This window comes from Pristiophorus japonicus, unplaced genomic scaffold (assembly GCF_044704955.1).
Source record: "Pristiophorus japonicus isolate sPriJap1 unplaced genomic scaffold, sPriJap1.hap1 HAP1_SCAFFOLD_442, whole genome shotgun sequence".
NCBI lineage: Eukaryota > Metazoa > Chordata > Chondrichthyes > Pristiophoridae > Pristiophorus > Pristiophorus japonicus.
Genome location: NW_027254334.1, coordinates 327,934 through 342,256, shown reverse-complemented (window position 1 = coordinate 342,256; position 14,323 = coordinate 327,934). Strand labels below are relative to the sequence as shown.

At 46.2% G+C, this 14,323-nt stretch overlaps 1 protein-coding gene across 1 annotated transcript in view; it reads right to left on the bottom strand.

Moving 5' to 3' along the window:
- The window catches only part of LOC139251759 (beta-1,4 N-acetylgalactosaminyltransferase 2-like), a 182,029-nt gene that overhangs the window by 130,345 nt on the left and 37,361 nt on the right, over positions 1-14,323 (bottom strand). The window lies entirely within an intron of this gene.

Sequence of the window (14,323 nt, the reverse complement as noted above, 5' to 3'; positions counted from 1 at the left end):
TGATCATGGCTGATCCGATCATGGACTCAAGTCCACATCCCTGCCCGTTCCCCATAAGCCTTATTCCCTTATCAGTTAAGAAGCTATCTCTGTCTTAAATTTATCAAATGTCGTGGCTTTCTCAGCTCTCTGAGGCAGTGAGTTCGACAGATTTACAACCCTCTGAGAGAAGAAATTCCTCCTCATCACAGATTTAAATGGGTGGCCCCTTATTCTGAGATTATGCCCCCTAGTTCTAGTCTCCCCTATCAGTGGAACCATCCTCTCTGCATCCACCTTATCAAGCTCCCTCATTACCTTATACGTTTCGATAAGATCACCTCTCATTCTTCTGAATTCCAATGAGTAGAGGCCCAACCTATTCAACCTTTTCTCATAAGTCAACCCCTCATCTCCGGAGTCAACCCAGTGAACCTTCTCTGAACTGCCTCCAAAGCAAGTATATCCTTTCGTAAATATTGTAAGTGTTTGTGATCCTCGCCCAATTGCCAGACGGACGGTTTGAATCGTCCCCACCTTACGAAAGTTCGAGATGCGGGAATTATTATTCAGAGTGTAAATTAAATGAGTCACGGAAAGGGATGCTTCGGTAATAAATCGTAGTATATTTATTTGGTCTAACATACAATGGCTAAAACATGCACTGCTAAACGAAATCACTGTCTCTGTGGAGAATAAAATCCCGGTTACAAACAACATACATACAGTACAGAAATGAACCTAGTAACACGCAGTAATTCCCTGGTGGATTCTAACCCCACTCCTACCAATGAATTACCCTCCCCAGAATAGCCCTGAAAAGCTTCACTTCTGAGAAAACCCTGAGCCCTTACCCAGCTGGCCTGGGATATCTGGTTACTGGCTTGGGACACTCGCGACCATGTTCATCACCACACGCAGCCCGTTTCCTTGCTCAGCTCAGCTGTGGGAAGTCACTGCCTGGTCTTCAGTCTCGGTGGCTTCTTCTGCAGTACTGCGGCCCCTTCCTCTGGTACATCGATCGGTGGAGCGAGAGCAAGAGCGAGAGGGGGCTCTCTCTAGACACAAGCTGCAAGCTGCAAGCTCCAAGCTTCACACCAAGCTCCAAGCTAAAAATAAAGTGGAAAGGACCCTGTCTTTCTGGGAGTCTTGCTACCCCTATCTTTCCCGACAATCTTTAAAACCCCTTTGTTTCTAAGCACGGGTACTTAGTCAGTGATGGGCCATCCCACCCATGCATTGGGCTGATGGCCCTTAGTCTGGGCATCTCTCTGAGCCTTTGTGTTGGGAAAGTCCCAGCTCCTCCTTGGCTGGCCAGGCTGGTGGGTTCATTGTTCTGTGTCTCCTTCTGAGATGCAGGTGAGAAGTGCTTTTACAAATTAGAGTGGCTTTGTCAGTGGCCCCCCTTCCTGGCCGACAGCTCTTTTGTCAATGGATGACTGACAGGTCTTTTGTCCCAGCTTACTTTCATGCGGTCCCTGGAATTTTAACAAAACCAGCTTTTTCACATAGCTGCGCAGGGTGTCCCCAGCACAGGGAAAATAGCCTCAGAAAAATAAAATCCACAAAATATTCTCAACTGAGTCCATTCTTTAAACAGAAACTTTGCAATCTCTTCATTCTGCTCTGCTAATTATCGATCTTGCCACGTAAAAAGTGCGTTGGCATTGCAATGCATTGATGTAAAATGAATGTGAAGAAAATGCAACGTTTTGTCGAGTGCAAAACATGCAGTGTCTGCATTTCAAAAAGCATTGCTTTTATTCACCCTGCGGAATGCATATTGCACAGATAATCTCAGCACACATTGTGCAGGCAAAGGCAGCATTAGACAACAAAGTGATTTGTCCTCCGCTGATTTGGAGCAGATAACTGACGATTGAGCACACAATTTGATAACTCGACTTGTAGATCAAGCATCAATGAAAAAGGCAACTAAACTGCCCACCAGCACCAGGTGTCTTTCACTTGTTTGTCCCAAATTTGCAGCAGCTGGGACAACAAGACTTTAGGTTTCACCAAGATTTGAACTCAGATCGCGAGATTTAAAGTCAAGAGAGCTCACCATTACACCATGGAACCAACTATGCCAAAACTTTTGAAACATACTTCGTCACAGACAAGGCACCGGAAGGCTGGAAGGTAGATGACACCGGTTGTGGGAGAGCTGGTTGGCGGTGACATGGAAGTGTCTGCAGTGTGCGGGATCAGACTGCTTCCACACATCCACAATGAATGTCCCACCCTTTACTTGGGAAAAGTACAACTGAGAGTGGATAAGTTCCATCCCGGTCGGAGCAATCTGAAGCTTTAACTGACTGACACCCTGGTTTTGCATGTCTTGCAGTGTGTATCTGTGGTGCAATGGTTTAGCGCATTCGGCTGGTAATTGAAAGGTGGGTAATCCAAACCCATCTCCGGGCGAAGCCTTTTAATGTTTTTCCCCGAGGATTCGGTGCCGCACAGTTCCGGGTTGTCATTGTGCATTTTGGCTGCACGAATATATTCCGCAAACATTGCCAGCTGTGCTGTCATCCAGTGAGTTCCCACTCCAATACTTTTATGAGCATTCAGCACAAGTAAAACGAAAACAATTTTTTACATGGATCATGTTCCTCCATCCAGTCCAATCAAAATAAATTATGTTATTGGGTTTAAAGGAACTGGTGAAAATTGATTCTATTGATACATATATCGAACTGGAACTTCGGTCTCAAGTGCTCCTCCTATCAAGAATAGACACACACACAATCAATGGTTTTACAACTGAGTCATGAACACTTACAATTTCTCATACAGCATGTAAATGAGATAGGGATAAAAATTCATCACATGTAAAGAGAAAATGAATGATTAAAGATACCACTGTCCCTCAGTAACTATATTATTATTTATTTCATCCTGAAAAAGGTTATCGGTTATTTAACGGTGATTAAATGAATTCTTATTTTTTCATATTAGCTGCATGTCGTCAATTTTATAAGGTTTTGAATTGAAAAAAGCTGTTACAGAAGTTACCGCCCTGACCTGGAATCGAAGCTGTTTTTCGGTGGTATAAGGGGTGGTTTTACCCAATCATTTAAAGGTGATTTCAAAGAATCACGTGACGTTAAATTCAGATCAAGGTTACGATGTGTTTCGGTGTGAAACAAGTGGATTAAAAAGAACAATAATGACACCAAGCATTACGATGCAGCGATGCAGCAATGCAGCGTTCCCTGGTGGTCCAGTGATTAGGATTCGGCGCTCTCACCACCGCGGCCCTGGGTCGATTTCCGGCCAGGGAAATTGCACTTCCCTCAAAATTAAAACCTTAGAAGAAAGAGTTACATGCATCTCATGTGAAAAAAAGATTCATTGATTTAAACATAATTAATTAATCCATTGTAGAACTTCAATCATTTATTTTGCCCTGAGTACGTGAGGAACGTTTATCCCGACCTCATTGTATTTTAGGAACATGGTCCAGCCCCGGTATCTCCACCTGTGAAAGTAGGAAACTGCTGGAAATACACAACAGGACGGGTAGCCTTTGACAAACAATTAAACCGAGGTTACAGACTCTCTTCCTTCCCCTGCCCTTTGCGGGACACTTGTTCCCCTTTAATTTTACAGACTGACTGAGTTCACTAACCGCGGGGAGAGAGTAGGTGCCTCCGCGGCCCCACTGTGCTAACATGGAAGATAACACGATGGGGATGTGGGATGGTGGGTGGGGATCAGTGACATGTTTGTGTAAAGGGCAGCGGAGGAGAAGGATTGACAGCTGTCAGTGAGGGACAGAAGTTGTTTAAGGTGAGCCAACACATTCCCGATTAGCACAGAAGGCATTCGCTGGTCAGCTGCCCTCTGCTGTACTTCTGGTCAGAGCGGTTTCCGCAGTGGAGCCGTTATCACGTTTGCTTTCTACGCGAAAGGATCCCGCACAGAAATATTATGTTTAAACTTGCTGTGGATGAACAGCCATGGGCGAGTTTATTCTCCTGTCAAAAGGGCGACAGTGGCTTCTCCCTTATTCTTTAATTGCTCTTTATTTCACTTCACTAAATAGATATATTTGAGTGAGAGAAATTGTTCCAGAGTGTCGCCCACTTCATCTTTTGTTCCCTTTTAAACACATAAAATGAGGCCGGTGGAATAAATACAGAAAACAAAGCCGAGGGATACAGACAAGAGGAAGAGAGAAGGGGAAATACTGTCCCCACCCAGAACTAATGCAGAAACCCCTCTGCTGCGCTCGGGGTGGCCACCCACAGCCTGGATACACTGACGTCCCAACAGCTCATTGACTGTCGGAGTGGGACCGTGCGACGCTTCAGAAGACAGGACGAAAAAGCAAAGTCACTGATTCAGTCCCATGTGCTTCTCTGACTGACACCGGGGAAACGGTGAGACAGATTTTGGAGCATAGGTCTGGTTATTGTGAAACAGCAAAGAAAATATGAAGTCTGGAATTAAATTATTTAATGTGTATCCTGCTCGTTTAGTGGTTAGGCGTTCACAGAGGGTGCCCGAGTTTGGAAAGTAACTTTTTAATTCAAACTTTTTTCAAATAATTACATGTAATTAACTAAACTCTGTGGGAGGTGGGGTGATTAAAACATCACCGATCGGAAAGGAATTGTCCGCGGGTAGCCTCCAACCGGAATTTTTGGGCCAATATTCCCACCCGGATTGTTTTGCAGACTTACAGTCAATACTTAAATAACTGAACTGTAATAATTTCAGGAGCTTTCATCATCGATGATATTTTACACCCTATCTGGCTTAAAACACTCTGAATTTTTGAAATTGGTTTAAAATGTTCATTGCTCAGAAGACAAGTAACCTGGGGTACGCCAGGCCAGTGCACCACAAGGCCAGAGCGGTGCCGTACGTGATACGGGAAAAGATAGAAGGTGAATTGAACCGCCTGCTGAGGGAAGGTATCATTTTGCCAGTCAAATTCAGTGACTGGGCGAGCCCGATTGTACCGGTGTTCAAGGCGGATGGGTCGGTCAGGATATATGGTGATTACAAGGCCACCATCAATCGGGTGTCACTCCAAGACCAGTACCCATGACCGAGAGTGGAGGACCTCTTTGCGATGCTATCCGGTGGCAAACTTTTTTCAAAATTGGACGTGACCTCAGCTTACATGACCCAGGAGCTGGCGAGAGAGTTGAAGAAGCTGACCACCATCACGACACACAAGGGGTTGTTTGAATACAACAGATGTCCGTTCGGGATTCACTCGGCCGTCGCGATCTTCCAACCAAATATGGAAAGCCTCCTCAAGTCAATTCCAGGGACGGTGGTTTTTCAGGACGATATCCTCATCACGGGTTACGATACTGAAGAACACCTTCACAACCTGGAGGAGGTGCTACGCAGACTGGACCGGGTAGGGCTGCAACTGAAAAAGGCGAAGTGCATCTTCCGAGCTCCAGAGGTAGAATTCCTGGGGATGAGGGTAGGAGTAGACGGGATGAGCCCTACTGCGTCCAAGACGGAAGCAATCCAGAGAGCACCCAGACCCCGTAACACGACGGAGCTGCGTTTGTTCCTGGGGCTCCCCAACTATTTGGTAACTTTCTTCCCAAATTGAGCACGCTGCTAGAGCCGCTACACGTGCTCCTAAGCAAAGGTCTCGAATGGGTCTGGGGGGACAGCCAGGAAAGGGCTTTTAATAGAGCACACAATTTGTTATGTTCCAACAATCTGTTGACGCGATATGACCCATGTAAGAAACTTGTGTTAATGTGTGATGCGTCATCCTATGGTGTCAGGTGTGTGTTGCAGCCTGTCAATGCCAAGGGTCAGTTACAGCCGGTAGCTTATGCCTCCAGAAGTCTGTCCCAGGCAGAAAGTGGCTATGGGATGATAGAAAAGGAGGCGCTCGCATGTGTATATTCGGTAAAGATAATGTACCAGTACCTGTTTGGCAGGAATTTTGAGCTGGAGACAGATCACAAACCCCTAACGTCACTTTTGGCCGACAACAAGGCCATAAATGTAAACTTATCGGCCCGCATACAGAGGTGGGCACTCACGTTAGCCACCTATGACTACACAATTCGGCACAGACCGGGCACTGAAAACTGCGCCGATGCACTCAGTAGGCTCCCACTAGCCACCACTGAGGGGGCTACCGAGCATGCTGCTGAGATGGTGATGGCTGTTGAAGCTTTCACAAGCGAAGGCTCACCTGTGACAGCCCGTCAGATTAAAGTCTGGACAAATAGAGACCCTAGTCAAGAAATGTGTCCTGAATGGGGACTGGGCAGCCACTTACAGGGCATGCCCTGAGGAATTTAAACAATTTCACAGGGGCAGGGATGAACTCTCGATTCAGGCCGATTGCCTACTGTGGGGAAACCACGTAGTCATGCCTCAGATGGGCAGAGAGGTGTTCATCAGAGAACTCCACAATGAGCATCCGGGCATTGTCATGATGAAGGCAATTGCCAGGTCACACGTTTGGTGGCCAGGGATAGATGCAGATCTGGAAGTTTGTGTTCGCAGGTGCAACACGTGTGCCCAGCTGGGCAATGCACCCAGGGTAGCCCCCCTTAGCCCCTGGCCATGGCCCGCCAAGCCTTGGTCACGCATCCATGATGACTACGCAGGTCCTTTCATCAGAAAAATGTTTTTGGTTGCAGTAGAAACCCATTCCAAATGGATCGAGTGTGACATTTTAAATTCAAGCACATCCTCTGCCACGGTAGAAAGTCTATGGGCAATGTTCGCCGCCCACGGTCTACCAGATATCTTGGTCAGCGACAATGGCCCATGCTTCACAAGCACTGAATTCCAGGACTTCATGGCAGGCCATGGAATTAACCATGTCAGAAAGGCACCGTTCAAGCCAGCCTCAAATGGCCAGGCAGAGCGAAAAGTGCAAATAATCAAACAGGGGATGCTCAGAATCCAAGGGGGTTCCCTACAAAGCCACTTATCACGCCTCCTGTTGGCCAATAGATCCTGACCACACTCGCTCACAGGGGTTCCACCCGCAGGGCTGCTAATGATAAGGACGCTCAAAACCCGTTATTCCTTATACACCCCACCATGAAAGAAATTGTTGAGAGCAGGCGCCAATCACAATATAACTACCATGGCAGGAATGCGAGGGCTCGATATATTGGTGTAAACGACCCTGTTGTTGTCCATAACTACACTGCAGGGCCTAAATGGCTCGCAGGCACTGTGATTGCCAAAGAGGGCAATAGGATTCTGGCAGTTAAACTTACCATTGGACAAATCTGCCGCAAACACGTGGATCAAACAAAAAGGAGGTTCAGTAACCCCATAGAAGAAGCAGAGGAAGAACACGATATAGAGTTCACTCCAGCACAGGTGACCGAACACCGGAACCAAAGGGAGGAGAGCCCAGTCACTGTGGGCAGTCCGGATAGGCCTGAGGCACCGCAAACAGCAGACATGCAGGCCAGCGCCCAACAACCGGAGCCCCAACTCAGGCGCTCTACAAGAGAGCGTAAACCACCAGAAAGACTCAACCTGTGATCCCAAAAAGACTTTGGGGTAGGAGGTGATGTCATGTATTCAACCAGCATTGCAACCCATGTATAAACTGACAAGTTGTACACTGTCAGAACAATGACCACTAGGTGGTGAACTTGTGGGAGACACTCCTAACCTGGACCTTCAGGTATAAAAGGGGAAGCTCCACCCACTTCCATCACTTGTGTGCTGAGGAATAAAGGACAGGTCACAGACTGACCTTCTCTCAAGCATGGGCCTCGTGTGCATTTATACTGTACAGTAAGGACGTATCACTTATGACTCCAGGAATCCGGTGCAACTTTTGTTAAAATTAACAGGACCAACTATTTCACAGAAAAAATCTTCTCTGACATAATGTTTTTAGATCATGCACTGGTCGATCATTCTTCGGTGCAAAGTGGATGAACTGACTCTTCCCCACATTGAACCCCAGTAATCACAGTCAAGGAGATATTTAATCGAGGTTTTCAGAATTATGGGGAAACTGTTTCCATGGGCAGGAGTGTCTGTAACCAGAGGACACAGACATAAGATAATTGGTAAAAGGAAAAATCCGGACGGGGGATGTGGGGTGAGGAGATGTATTTTTACCTGCTCCTGATCCTTACATGTTTATGATCTTATGACCTTCCACAGGAGAACAATCTCGGCCCTGAGCATGTATGAGGAGAAAGCTCCAGAAAATATTCAATATTCCCGCCCGGTGAGCTTTCGCGTGTGAGGCGAACGTGTTAACCGCTACACTGCGGAAACATCTCCACTTTCAGCACCAGGTCAGACGGAAATGTTAAGCGAGCAGGTGAACTGCTGAATCCCACTTTAAAGGAATTGGTCGTGGTGCCAAGCAAATGGGTTTTGCTCAATGACGATAAGGAAGAAGTGGGATTCGAACCCACACTTCCAGAAAAAACTGCAAACTGAACACAGCACCTGAGACCGCTCGGCCATCCTGACTATTTAATGCTGTATGTGGCCATCTGCAGGTTGATGTTTCAATTTATTTCACAGCAAATATATTCTAAAATGATGTTTCTGCCTGGGTTTGAACATGGGACCTTTTAAGTGTGAGAAACTAAGATGATAACCGCTACACTACAGAAACCCCTGTTTAACTGCCTGCCCAGAGAGAAGTGTTAAGCCAGAAGATGTAATTCTGAATCCCTTTCTGTGAAAAAATCATTACACAAACATTTCTCTGACCGAAGCTGCACAAGTCAAAAATGTTCCTTTCAAAGTCGTTAAACTCCCAAATTTCCGTGCCCCCCGAATCTTCTGAATCAGAAAGCTCTCGTTGTACCGACTCAATCCATAAATAACAAATAAAAACAGAATTGCTGGAAATCTCAGCTGGTCAGACAGCATCAGCGTTTTTACCAGGAGACTAAGCTCGCCTCCGATTGTTCATCCACAGCAAGTTTAAACATAATATAGAATCATGGAACGGTTACAGCACGGAAGTAGTCCGTTCGGCCTGTCGAGCCCGTGCCGACTCTCAGCTAGTCCCACTCCTCCGGCCTTTACCCGTACCCTTGAGATATTGTACCTTCAGATACTTATCCAAATCCATTTTGAAAGATAAGATTAATTCTGCCTCTGCCACCCTTTCAGGCAGCACATTCCGGATCCCAACCACTCGCTGCCAAATGGCCTCCTCCTGTTCCTATGTTCCTGTGTATAAAGTCTGGGAAACACGAGATCAATTCCTGCCACTCTCACAGCCTTCCTAAATATAGCACTGTCATTCTATTCTCGTAAAACCAGCTCCTGAAGTATCGGCCAGCTGTGTTGGTTGGAGCTCTGGTTATGTTCCAAAGACAACATCTACCACTGTGTGTCTGTAGTGTAGCGGTTATCATGTTCCCCAAACACACCAAAGGTCTCCAGGTGGAATCACTTTGAAAAAATTGAAATGGACCGAATGGCCGACTCCTGTTCCTAATTCTTACGTTCTTATGATCTTATGTCCTTTCACTGGAGAACAATCTCGCCCCTGAACATGCATGAGGAGAAAGTTCCAACAAAATATTTCCACCCGGTGAGCTTTCCCGTGTGTGAGGCGAACGTGTTAAACGCAACACTGCGGACACATCTCCACTTGCAGCACCAGGTCAGACAGAAATGTTAAGCGAGCAGCTGAACTGCTGAATCCCACTTTTAAGGACTTTGTCGTGGTGTCAGAACAAATTTTGGGTGAGACTCCATTTGCCGGCGAAGTTTGAACTTGCAGTTAGAACTTTTGCAAAGAATGACTGCATTTTTACGTGGCCTTTCAACAACTCAGGATATCCCCAAGTGATTTAAAGGCAATGAAGTACCAATGGAGCCTTGCTATGTGGGGAAAGATGTGCCCCAATCACCCCACACGCATCTCAACTCTTTCAGAAGCAAGAGAGTGTGTAACCTGGGTCTATAACATAAAGTAATGGGCTCATTAACGATTAAAGCCCATTATTAATCCTCTCACACACCTCAATTATGTTTATGCAATGCATCGATGGAAACTTCAATAACTGAACTTTACTGAGTTAAGGAACTTTAATCATTGATGAAGTTTTATCCCCTATCTGATTTTACACACACTGTATTTTAGGAGAGTGAGTTAAAATGCCCATCGCTCATGATACAAGGAACCTGGGGCTACTTTTTAAAATATATTCCACAGAAAAATATTTGCCAAAATAATGTTTCTGTCCGTGCTCAAACCGAAGATATTTCACATGTGTGGCGAAGGTGATAACCGTTACACGACGGAAACCTCTGCTTACACCTTGAAAAAAAGCATCTTGCAGTGCTGCCTCACTGCCCAGCAGCAGATCAAAGCCGCAAACAAACCCATCGATTATTCCCACTTCCCCACCTCCACAGATACTGCCCGACCTGCTGAGTGTTTCCAGCATTTTCTGTTTTTACTGAATACACAAACACGGGTATTCGTTCAAAATCAAACTGGAGGTGGCCACACACAGATTGAACAGAGCCAGAGAGACAGACAGGATCGGGAAACACAGGGAAATGGGACGGAACCAACAGGCGCCTGGCTGCAATCACCGACAGGGAGATGTCATTTACATAATCCTTGCTAGCTCAGTAGATACAGCATGAGGCTCTTATTCTCAGAGTTATGGGTTTGAGCCCCACATTGGGTGAATCATTATCGTTAAATTTTATGCCGCTTTCTCGGGCAAACTTCATTAATTAACCGATCAGCTTCTTTTGCACAGTGAAAGTAATGTTAACTGAGGGAGAGACGATAATTGAATAATTGGTTCTGTGCTTTGCATGTTAACTGTTAATCCATATCCCATTTTACACACTGCACTTCAGGCATCTGATTCAGAATGTTTATTGTAACATGAACGTGCCCCTGGGGAAACAGTGAGACAGGTTTTAGAGCAAGGGTCTGGTTATTGTGAAACAGCAAACACAATATCAATTCCGGAAGAACAACAGCTAAATTAACTGATTTGAACACACAGCCTCCTGATCGGGAGTTAGACCCGTAAGCGTTGCACCACGATGTCCAGATTCTACAACAGTCCCAGCGGATCGGAAGGTAGAAAATGTAACATCGCTATTCAAGAAAGGAGGGAGAGAGAAAACCGGGAACTACAGGACAGTTAGTCTGACATCAGTCATCGGGAAAATGCTGTAATCCATTGTTAAAGAAGTGGTGTCAGGGCACTTCGAAAATTATAACATGATTTGACAGAGTCAACATGGTTTTATGTAAATGTCATGGGCAGGATCAGAAAATAATCAAATAAGACTAATGTTAAGCTGGCCTTCATATCTCGCGAACTCGATCACCAGCAAGTGATCAGGAAGGCCAATGGAATCTTGGCCTTTAGTGCAAAGGGGATGGAGTATAAAAGCAGGGAAATCTTGCTCCAGTTATACAGGGTATTGGTGAGGCAACACCTGGAATACTGCGTGCAGTTTTGTTTTCCATATTTACGAAAGGATATACTTGCTCTGGAGGCAGTTCAGAGAAGGTTCACTGGTCGATTCCGGAGTTGAGGGGGTTGACTTCTGAGCAAAGGTTGTTTAGATTGGGCCTCTACTCATTGGAATTCAGAAGAATGGGTGGTGATCTTATCCAAATGTATAAGATTATGAGGGGGCTTGACAAGGTGGATGCAGAGAGGGTGTTTCCACTGGTGGGGGAGACAAGAACTAGATCTTAGAATAAGGGACCGTCCATTTAAAACTGAGATGGGGAGAAATTTCTTCCCTCAGAGGATTGTAAATCTGTGGAATTCGCTGCCTCAGAGAGCTGTGGAAGCTGGGACATTGAACATATTTAAGACAGAAATCGATAATTTCTTAAACCATGAGGGGATAAGGGGTTATGGGGAGCGGGCGGGGAAGTGGAGCTGAGTCAATGATCAGATCAGCCATGATCTTATTAAATGGCGGAGCAGGCTCGAGGGGCCAACTCCTGCTCCTATTTCTTATGTTCGTATAACTGGAACACAAGGGGACAGATGTTGTGTGCAGCTACACAAAGCCCTGGTTAGACCTCACTTGGGGGACTGTGTTCAGTTCTGGTACCGCACAGGCAGCATCTGCTTTTTTGCCAGGAGACTAAACTCACCTCCGATTGTTCATCCACAGCAAGTTTAAACATAATGTTCCCGCCTGGGATAGAACCAGGAACTTTTCACATGTAAAGCAAACATGATAACCGCCACACTACAGAAACCTCTGTTACAAGAAGTACAACAGAGGGGAGCTGAACAGTGAGCTCCCTCGGTGCTGATCGGGACCGATGCTGATGTGGAAGCAAGTCATCCTCGACTCCGGGGGATTGCCTCAGAAGAAGAGAGGAGGATCAGGAATGTGTTGGCTCACCTTAAACAACTTCTGTCCCTCACTGAAAGCTCTCAATCCTTCTCCTCCACTGCCCTTTACAGAAATGTCACGTAATTACCACCCATCATGTTCACTTCCACATCCTCACAGTGGGCCACAGAGACTCCTGCCGTCTCCCTGCGATCAGCGAACTCACCCAGTTTGTAAAGTTACACCCGGAACAAGTGTCCCGCAAAGGGCAGGAGAAGCCAGAGAGTCTGTAAACTCAGTGTGTAACAGAAAGTAACGGGGTTATTAACGGTGATTACAGCAATTCATCATCATAGGCTGTCCCTCGAAATCGAGGAAGACTTGCTTCCACTCTAAAAGTGAGTTCTCAGGTGACTGAACCGTCCAATACGGGAATTACAGTCTCTGTCACAGGTGGGACAGACAGTGGTTGAAGGAAAGGGTGGGTGGGACTGGTTTGCCACACGCTCCTTCCGCTGCCTGTGCATGTGTTCTGCATGCTCTCGACGATGAGACTCGAGGTGCTCAGCACCCTCCAGATGCTCTTCCTCCACTGAGGGTGGTCTTTATCCAGGGACTCCCTGGTGTTGGTGGGGATGTTGCATTTTATGAAGTGGCTTTGAGGGTCCTTCAAAAGTTTCCTCTGCTCACCTGGGGCTCGCTTGCCGTGCAGGAGTTCCGAGTAGAGCGCTTGCTTTTGGAGTCTTGTGTCAGGCATGCGAACAATGAGGCCCGTCCAACGGAGCTGGTCGAGTGTGGTCAGTGCTTCGATGCTGGGGATGTTGTCCTGATTGAGGACGCTAACGTTGGTGCGTCTGTCCTCCGAGGGGATTTGCTGGATTTTGCAGAAACATCATTGGTGGTATTTCTCCAGCGACTTGAGGTGTCCACTGTATAAGGTCCATGTCTCTGAGCCATACAGGAGGACGGGTATCACTACAGCCCTGTAGACCATGAGCTTAGTGGCAGATTTGAGGGCCTGATCTTCGAACACTCTCTTCCTCAGACGGCCGAAGGCTGCACTGGCGCACTGGAGGCAGTGTTGAACCTCGTCGTCGATGCCTGCCCTCGCTGATAATAGACTCCCGAGGTATGCAATTATTCATCCTCTCACAGACCTCACTTATTTTCATGTGATAAACTGATTGAGAATAGAAAGAGGGTTAGTGCTCGAGATCTTAACCACCCGACCACCAAGGAAAAATTATGGTAATGGTATATATTATAAATATATATCTATATTAATAGAATCATAGAATCAGAAAGTTTCAGCACAGAGTGAGGCCATTTCAGCCCATCGTGTCTGCACCGGCCGACAAAGAGCTATCCAGCCTAATCCCACTTTCCAGCTCTCGGTCCATAGCTCTGTAGGTTGTGGCACTTTAAGTGCACATCCACGTATCTTTTAAATGTGGTGAGGGTCCCTCCGCCACTTTCTTCTTCATTATCAACCACTCAGCCTATTTTGGTGTCATCTGCAAACTTCTTACTCATACCCTCAACATTTAAGTCCAAGTCATTGATGTATACCACAAAAAGCAAGGGTCCCAGGGCTGAGCCCTGCGGAACCCCACTGGATCACAAAATCACCCATCAACCATTACGCTTTGATTCCTGCCTCTGAACAAATTTTGGACCCAACTTGCCACTTTGCCCTTGAATCCCATGGGCTTTTACATTCGTAACCAGTCTGCCAAGTGCGACCTTATCAAAAGCTTTGCTAAAGTGCATATACATTACATCATACCACTGCCCTCATCAACCCTCCTGGTTACCTCCTCGAAAAATGCAATCTATTTAGTCAGACACGACCTTCCCTTGACAAATTCATGTTGACTATCCTTGATTAATCCATGTCTTTCCAAATGAAGATTTATCCTGTCCCTCAGGATTTTTATAAATAATTGTAAAAGGTTCGGCTGGCCAGCCTGTATTTACTCAATCCCTTTCTCCATTTTTAAACAAAGGTACAACGTTAGCAGTGCTCCAATCCTCTGGCCCCGCACCTGTAGCCAGT